Genomic DNA, 7,967 nt, shown 5'->3' with positions numbered 1-7,967 from the left:
TTTGAAATGGAATTACATTTGTTCTTAACAAGAGAAGCATCTTAGTGAACACTTAGAACCAGGGAACAATGTTAAGTAGGCACTGAATAACGAGCTAAAATAAAAAGTCAAAGAATGCCACTGCAGGAAAACTTACTTTGCAAACCAAATTTTCTATCACTGAGATTGACATTCAGGTTGTAGAAGACAGGCAGAAAAAAATCCAAGGACATTGAGAGAGCCAGCCATTGGTTTCTATAACACAGCCGTGAAGAAAAGGACTGCAGCTGTGTTCTTATAACTGTAATTCAACTCCTGAAGACTTAAGCAATGCTCAAATTCATTCTGAGTATATTGCCATTGTATTTCACCCCATGGATGATCCTGAACGACTGCTGCTGTCCATAATTGACATCACGGTTACATGGAGCCAGTAGTTAAATAAATGACAGGATCATGAAATGTTTTCACCATTGCAAGGGAAATCCCCGACCTAGAATCTGCTCAAGTATAAGCTCAATCTGGCCTGATTACAGCCAAACTATCTGTCTTTTATAGAATACTTAAAGGATTCTCTACATAACCAACAGGATGCAGAGAGAGTAAAATGGAAGGAAAATACTTATGAATAATAGATTTTGTTACTGATCAAAGTTAATAAGTGGATGAATTTGACTCGTGAACTCTTGGGTCTCTTGATATAAACTCGAGCTGAATAGAGTCCTAGGTCACAGTGCATTTTATAAATCACAAGGAATTCTGGATTTATAGCATGTTCCAGGTGAATAACCAGCAATGTATTATTTTACATGTTACAGAAAGCTCCCATTGGATTTTAAAGAATGTCAGCATTCTAGCCTGTTTCAGGAAGAAGGAAATAATCCAGCCATCTCCTTAGTAACAAGGGATATCCTTTAGGGCACTGGCCATCACTGCAGATTAACATTTTCCAGTTCACACCCCAAAGGGGAAAAATGACCCAGGCTGGGAACTTCGCAATTATTTGGCATGCGACATGGAAAACAAACAGTGAATGCTGCTTTCTCCAACCAATAAATAAAAAGGATTTAATTACCTTTTATCTCTTAGATTGTATCTAATCACTTCCAAAGTCAACCTGGTTCCTGATTCTGTTTCTTCCTCAATTCAAGTAAATTACATTTTAACAAGACTCGGCTGTAGAATAATATAAAATCTAAATATTGGTCTTCGAAGTTGAAAGTAAATTTGTTAATGAAATACATTCATGTTACCATTTACAACCCTGAGATTCATTTTCTTGCAGCTGTACCCGGAATGTCCATCGAATAATAACCAAAATAGAAACAGTATAAGCCTGCACCAAATTGGCCATTCAACCAATGTGCAAAAGACAATGAAGGGTGCAAATGTAAAAAGAAAGAATAAATCATGATAATAAAAAAAGGCAATAAATATTGGGAATGTGAGATGACAAGTCATGAAAACGTGTCATTGACACATTTCAATGATGGGGCAAGTGAAGTTATTTCCCTTGGTTCAAGGGGTGGTTGAGGAGTAATAGCTGTTCCTGAACCTGGTGATGTGAGTCCTGAGGTATCTTCTACCTGATGGCAGCAGCAAGAAGACAGCATGTCCTGGGTGGTGGATAAATCAAGCAATTTTACATCGAGATTTATAGTAAGTATAACTTCTTTCAACTGTGCATTCATTGATTCAACTCTCAGCTGTTCTTAAATTTAACCCAGTATTCTACCTTGGCTGTGCAAACCAGTGTTCTCCTGCCTCCTCCAGTTTAATAAGATGTCATCTGATGAAAGGTGACCAAGTTTACCACTCTGTCAGGAAAGATGAAGACAGAAACATTTCAAGAATTGATTTATACATTGGTTTGCTGGATGTGGCCCAAGGCATTCACAACTGCAGATACAAAATTACTTTTTTTTTGTAGACCATGAGAAATTGCATACTTACCAGAGCAAATGATGATAATGGAAACAAATTAGATTGGAAACCTCTCTATCAGAGTGTATGGATGCAAATTTCCTGTCTCTGCTTGTCATGCTACTTACTCTCAGTGGCCGGTTTGTTAGGTACACCGGTACCCCTGCTCATTAATGTAAATATCAGCCAACTGTGGCAGCCACTTAGTGCACAAAAGCATGCAGACAAGGTCAAGATGTTCAGTTGTTGCTCAGACCAACATCAAAATGGGGAAGTGATATAATCTAAGTGATTCTGTTCATAGAATGATTGTTTGTGCCAGGTGAGATACTTCGAATATCTCAGTAACTAACTGCTGACCTCCTGGGATTTTCATGCACGCAGGCTCTTAGAGTTTTAAAGTTCAATGTTTACAGAGAATGGTGCAAAAAAAAACCATAACATTTTTTAAAAAACAGTGAGGGGAGTTCTGTGGGCAAAAATGCCTTGCTAATGAGTGAGGTCAGAGGAGAATGGCCAGACTGGTTCAAATTGATGGGAAGGTGACAGTAACTCAAATAACTCAAAGTGGTGTGCAGAAGAGCATCTCTGAACACACAACAAGCCAAACTTTGAAGTGAATGGGCTATAGCAACAGAAGACCATGGACATTCAATCAACGGCCACTCTATTAGACACCTCTTGTACCAATAAATTGACCACTGAGTGTATATCTATATTATAGTGTCTTAGCCATGCCTGAATCCCCTGCGCATCAAACACCCACTTACGCTATTTCTGTGTTTATGCAAATTTTTATCGTGCTCACATCCTTGTTAACTCTCCTGAGATTCCACAACTCACCTGTACACCAGGAGCAGGTACACAGAAATCATTTAACCTAACAAGCAACACGTCTAGGATATGGGAGAAAACCAGAGTAAACATGCACAGTCACAGGGAGAACATGCAAACTCCATGTGGGCAGTACCAGAAGTCAGGATTATACCTAGTTAGTTAAATTGGAAGGCAACAGCTCTATTATCTGCAGCACTGCTGATCTTCCATAACAACACATGGAGTGTGAGTGCACAGCTCTACTTTGCAGAGTATGATTCTTTGACAGACTTCCAACCATAAAGTCAAAGGTTCAAGATTCAAAGTAAATTTATTATCAAAGAATGTGTGCAATATACAACCCTGAGATTTGTCTTCCCTCAGGTAACCACAAAACAAAGAAAAACCATGCATCCATACAAAGAAATTCCCAACGTGCAAAAAAAAGGAACACATCAAGCAAACAACAAAAAAGAAAACAAGTGAAAACACAGAATATAAAACACCAAACTACAAATCATCTAACCAGTCCAGACGTATTCAGTTCAGCTCAATCCAGCTCTGTGTTACTTGTTAACTTCAGGTTGCAGAACTAGTCCACTCCAATCAAAATCGCACAAAATATCAACAAAAAAAGTGCGACTGGAAACCAAGAACACATATCGTAACATGAACTACAGAGTCCAATTCACAAAACACATCAATTAAACCTTGCCCAAGACCCAGGATGCCTGCACCATCTCTCAGCAGCTTTGAGGGAGAGGGAGACCATTCAAATGCAGGGATCTTCCTCTGGGAGTGTTGGATGAGAGGGAGAGAGAGAGACTCATCACACACAGACACCTTCCTCTGGCGGCAGCAAGCAAGAAGCCGGTAGAACCTGATCACCTTCCACTCTCGCCTCAATAATTTCACTTTTCCTCAATGAGATTGGTGAGAATCGGTGTGAATCGTGGGCTCATGCCCCATCTGCAGGTTTTTTTTGGCCTTCAGGCCACACAGTTTGCAGGAAACTCAGGGAACCCCCTCGGAGACAGCATAACACCAGATAGTGGACTTAGCCCGAAAACACACCACTACGATGTTGATCATAGGGTCCAACAGTAGCTGAATCACAGTTAAGAGAAAAAAAAAGTGAAAGAAGTCATTTTTTGTGGACTATCTGAAAGATGTCGCCTTTGGTCGTGTTGCTCGCTGGCGCCATCTTCACTTTCTCAACAACCCTGCGCTTTATGCCGCATCTAATACTGAATCTTCAAAGGATGCCCAATGTATTTTTCTGCAATTGTGTATATTAAAGCTTAAACAATGGAATAAGTGGTAACTGGGTTGGCTAGGAACTTCTTGTCCATCTACCTCTTCCATTATTGTATTCAGCATTTCTTCTTGGACTACTTCAGTTTGCACTACTATGCTTTGCACCATTCCTTTGGTTTGCAGTACTTGTTATATTTATTATTATTACTGTGTGTACTGTGAGTTTCACGTGAGCAAGGAGTTTTATTGCACTCTGGTGCATATGACAATGAATAATCTGACTATCAAACCCTTCACAGAAAAATGAGCATACCATGCAATAACATAAAAGTCAGGTAAAATATCAAACATGAAGAGAAGAACCTGATCAGTGTGGGCATGTTGCAACCTTGTGGATTCCATTCTGAATGTTATAGCCTCAGGTAATGTGATTTCTTGGTCTGTGTCAGTTGCCCATCTGTAATATTAGCCCAGATTTCCTCTTTCCCTATTTCTTTTCTTTGGGAGCGGTGGACATGACCAGTCTCCCCCATTCTTTGTCTATGTTCTCACCCTTTTTCTGCTCCCATGTAATCATTGACCAGGTAACTGATTGTTAGCCTATCTCCATGGTTACCCCAGTTTTATCCTGTCAGAAGCATTCCCCTTTCCTCCCATCATCCACCCTACCTCTTTACAAGTGTCTTTGGTCTCCTTCCTAGTTCTGACTAAAACTCTTCAACCAGAAATGTTACCTCTGTTTCCTTTCCCACAAATGCTACTTAACCTACTGAATATTTCAAACATTCTCTGCTTTATTTTGAACTCATTCACTCCACCCTCTATGAAATCAACTTTCCCCACAGATGAAATCAAAGTAGTTCTTTTTAACAGTAATATGAAAACAAAGCATCTAGCACTTAAAATGCACCAATTGCACTTGTTAAGAAAAAGAAGAAAGTGAACAATGTTTTTAAGAAGTTGGGGAGAAGTAAGTCTCTTGATGGCCATAAAAAGATTAAGAATACAGTAATGATGGAATTCAGGAGGGCAAAGAGAGTATAAGAGATGGATTTGGCACTTAAGATTAAGCACAATTCCAAGAGGATGTCCAGTTATATAAAGAATAAAAGTGTGTCTAGATAGAGTAGGTCCTCTTAGATACCAGCAGTGCTGTAAATGTCTCGAGCCACAGGAGACAGATGGGATAGATAAGTGAATAGTTCTCCTCAGAACTTGCTCAAGAGAAGGGGAAAAATATGGAGATGTTTTGGAAAAGGTTTGTAATGCGAGGAAGGATATACTTGCAGCCTTACAGCACATTAAGGTGAATAAATCCCCAGGGCCTGACTGAGATTCTCCTTGGACTATGTGAGAAGTGAGAGAGGAAATTGCACAGGTCCTTGCAAAGATATTTGTTTCATTGTTAGTCACTGGTGATGTTCCAGAAGACTGGAGGGTGGTTAATGTTCCATTGTTCAAGAAGGGTAGAAAGGACAGGCCAGTCAGCCAGTTATCAGCATTGGGGGAGTAGATGGAGGGAATTCTGAGTAACAGCATTTGGGTAGACAGAGGCTGATTTGGAGGAGTTAGGATAGCTTTGAACATGCTTGCTGAATCTTTTAGAGTTCTTTGAAGAGGTAGCCAAAAGGGTAGATGAAGGCAGAGCAGTGTATATTGTCTATTTGGGCTTCAGCAAGGCCTTCAACAAGGTCCCTCATGATGGCCTGGTCTGCAAGGTTAATTCTCATGGAATCCAGTGAGAGCTATTTAGAACATAGAACACAGAAATAATCTACAGCACATTAGAGGCCCTTCGGCCCAAACTGTTGAGCCGACCATGTAACCTACTCTAGAAACTGCTTAGAATTTCCCTAGGGCATAGTCTTCTATATTTCTAAGATCCATGTACCTATCTAAGAAGCTCTTAAAAGACCCTATTGTATCCGTTTCCACCACCACCGCCAACAGTACATTTCACGCAGCCACCACCCTGTGTGTGAAAAACTTTCCTCTGACATCCCCTCAGTACCTACTTCCAAGCACACTAAGACTATGCCCCCTCTTGTTAGTCATTTCAGCCCTGGGGAAATGCCTCTGACTATCCACATGATCAATGCCCCTCATCATCTTATACTCCTCTATCAGGTCACCTCTCAACTCCCATCACTGCAAGGAGAAAAGACCAAGTTCACTCAACCTATTCTCATAAGGTACACCCTCCAATCCAGGCAACATCTTCGTAAATCTCCTTTGCACTCTGTCTATGGTATTCACATGCTTCCTGTAGTGAGGTGACCAGAACCGAACACAGTACCTAAAGTACAGTCTGACCAAGGTCTTATGGGTAGGTTGGTTGATGGGTAGGAAGCAGAAGGGGGTGGTGGTTTAAGGTTGTTTCTCAGAACAGTGGCCAGTGATTACACATGTGCCACAGGGACACTCATGTTGGATCTTTGTTATTCATTATTTATATGAGGATGTAAATCCTCACAACCACAAGGCTTGAGTAAGGCTTAACATGCTCCACCCGAGTCCGGCAGCGACTGTTGAAAGGGCGACATTTTTACTGTTTCATCTCCCAATGAAATGATAACTCGGTGCCGACCAGCGTCTCCATGCGAACTTCCCTCCCCCAGATTCTGCTCATTCACCGAGTTCCTCCAACAAACCCTTACCTCTGAGTCTCTTTGAGTCACACTCTCTCTCAGAAATGATAACATTTTTTCCTCATTTTTTATGGATACTATCTGACCTGCTGAGTGTTGCCACCATTTCCTGTTTTTATTTACGTGCATCTGCAAGCTTTTCAGAAAATATTTTCAGTGGTTATTTACAAATTCCAGCTTCTCGTTCGCCTAATCCATCAGTTGTGAGTGCAAGACGGCCAATGCTTGGAAGGATTGAAGAGTTCAGGATCACAAGACAAAGGAGCAGAAGTAGGCCATTCGGCCCATCGAGTCTGCTCCGCCACTCCACCATGAGCTAAATTATTCTCCCATCTAGTTCCAATTTCCGGCTTTTTCCCCATATCACTTGATACCCTGACTAATTAGATACCTATCAATCTCCTCCTTAAACACCCTCAATGATTGGGCTTCAAGTTGTTTAATTAAACTTTCCGCCAGTCTGCCGCGCATGTGACGTGCTGAGGAGAAACCGCCACAAATTCGCAGCGATTTTGCACTTTACAAAATGACCATCAGCGCCGGGTGACTCCTGTCCCGAGTCGACTCTTCCTTCACCCAACATGTCACTACTCGGAGGCTTATTGTACACGGTCTGGCTGTTTCTCCCGGGTAATTCACGCGCTCTCTCCGTTTGACATTTATTCTCGTTGTCCTCTCATAGTTTTGGATCTTGTTGCTAATTGCGGTGATTTTCTGTTTCAGGGCCCGCTGTTGCTCTGAAAGTGAACCAGACACCTTCAGCTCTGACCCTTCTCCGAGGACAGACAGCTCGGATCTACTGTTCCCTCTTATCCGGGGACGAGCGGCTGGGTTCGGCGAGGTATTATTGGACTCGGACACGAGACAAACCTGTAAACGGATCCAGTAGTTTCCTGAAAAATAACACTCGGATCTATCTATCGGGGAAGGAAGGCTGGCTGGTCATTCGCGAGGTGACTGTGGATGACTCTGACACTTACCATTGCTCAGCGCTGACAATGGATTCGAGCCACTGGAAAACATATCTTGGAAGCGGAACAGAAGTGACCATCCGAGGTACGTATGAAATGAAAGCAGTAAACGCTGGAAATTCTCAGCAGGCCGGGCAAAGTGTGAAGCGAGGGAACTGGGGCCAATGCCTCAGACCAATGGCCGAGCTGGATAACGAGTCTTTAGGTCCCTTTCTCCAAACGCGCCCTGACCTGCTGAAGGAATCCTGTCTTCGCCGCGTTTGGTTTGTGTTTTGCTTCTGACCCAAAGTAACCAGATTAACCAACACCGAAACAATCTCCCGCATGGGGAAGGGAAGATCTGTCGCTGAATTCATCAGCGCCACGTCCCAAA

The 7,967-nt window shown here is 42.0% G+C and overlaps 1 gene segment (V, D, J or C); it reads left to right on the top strand.

Annotated features, from left to right (window-relative positions):
* Positions 1 to 7,967, top strand: part of LOC140727205 (Ig heavy chain C region-like) — a 105,810-nt gene that overhangs the window by 67,546 nt on the left and 30,297 nt on the right.

The sequence above is a fragment of the Hemitrygon akajei genome, chromosome 5 (genome assembly GCF_048418815.1).
Source record: "Hemitrygon akajei chromosome 5, sHemAka1.3, whole genome shotgun sequence".
In the NCBI taxonomy this organism is placed as follows: Eukaryota; Metazoa; Chordata; class Chondrichthyes; order Myliobatiformes; family Dasyatidae; genus Hemitrygon; species Hemitrygon akajei.
The sequence above is the reverse complement of the archived record's forward strand: the minus strand, read 5'-3'. Positions and strand labels throughout refer to the sequence as shown.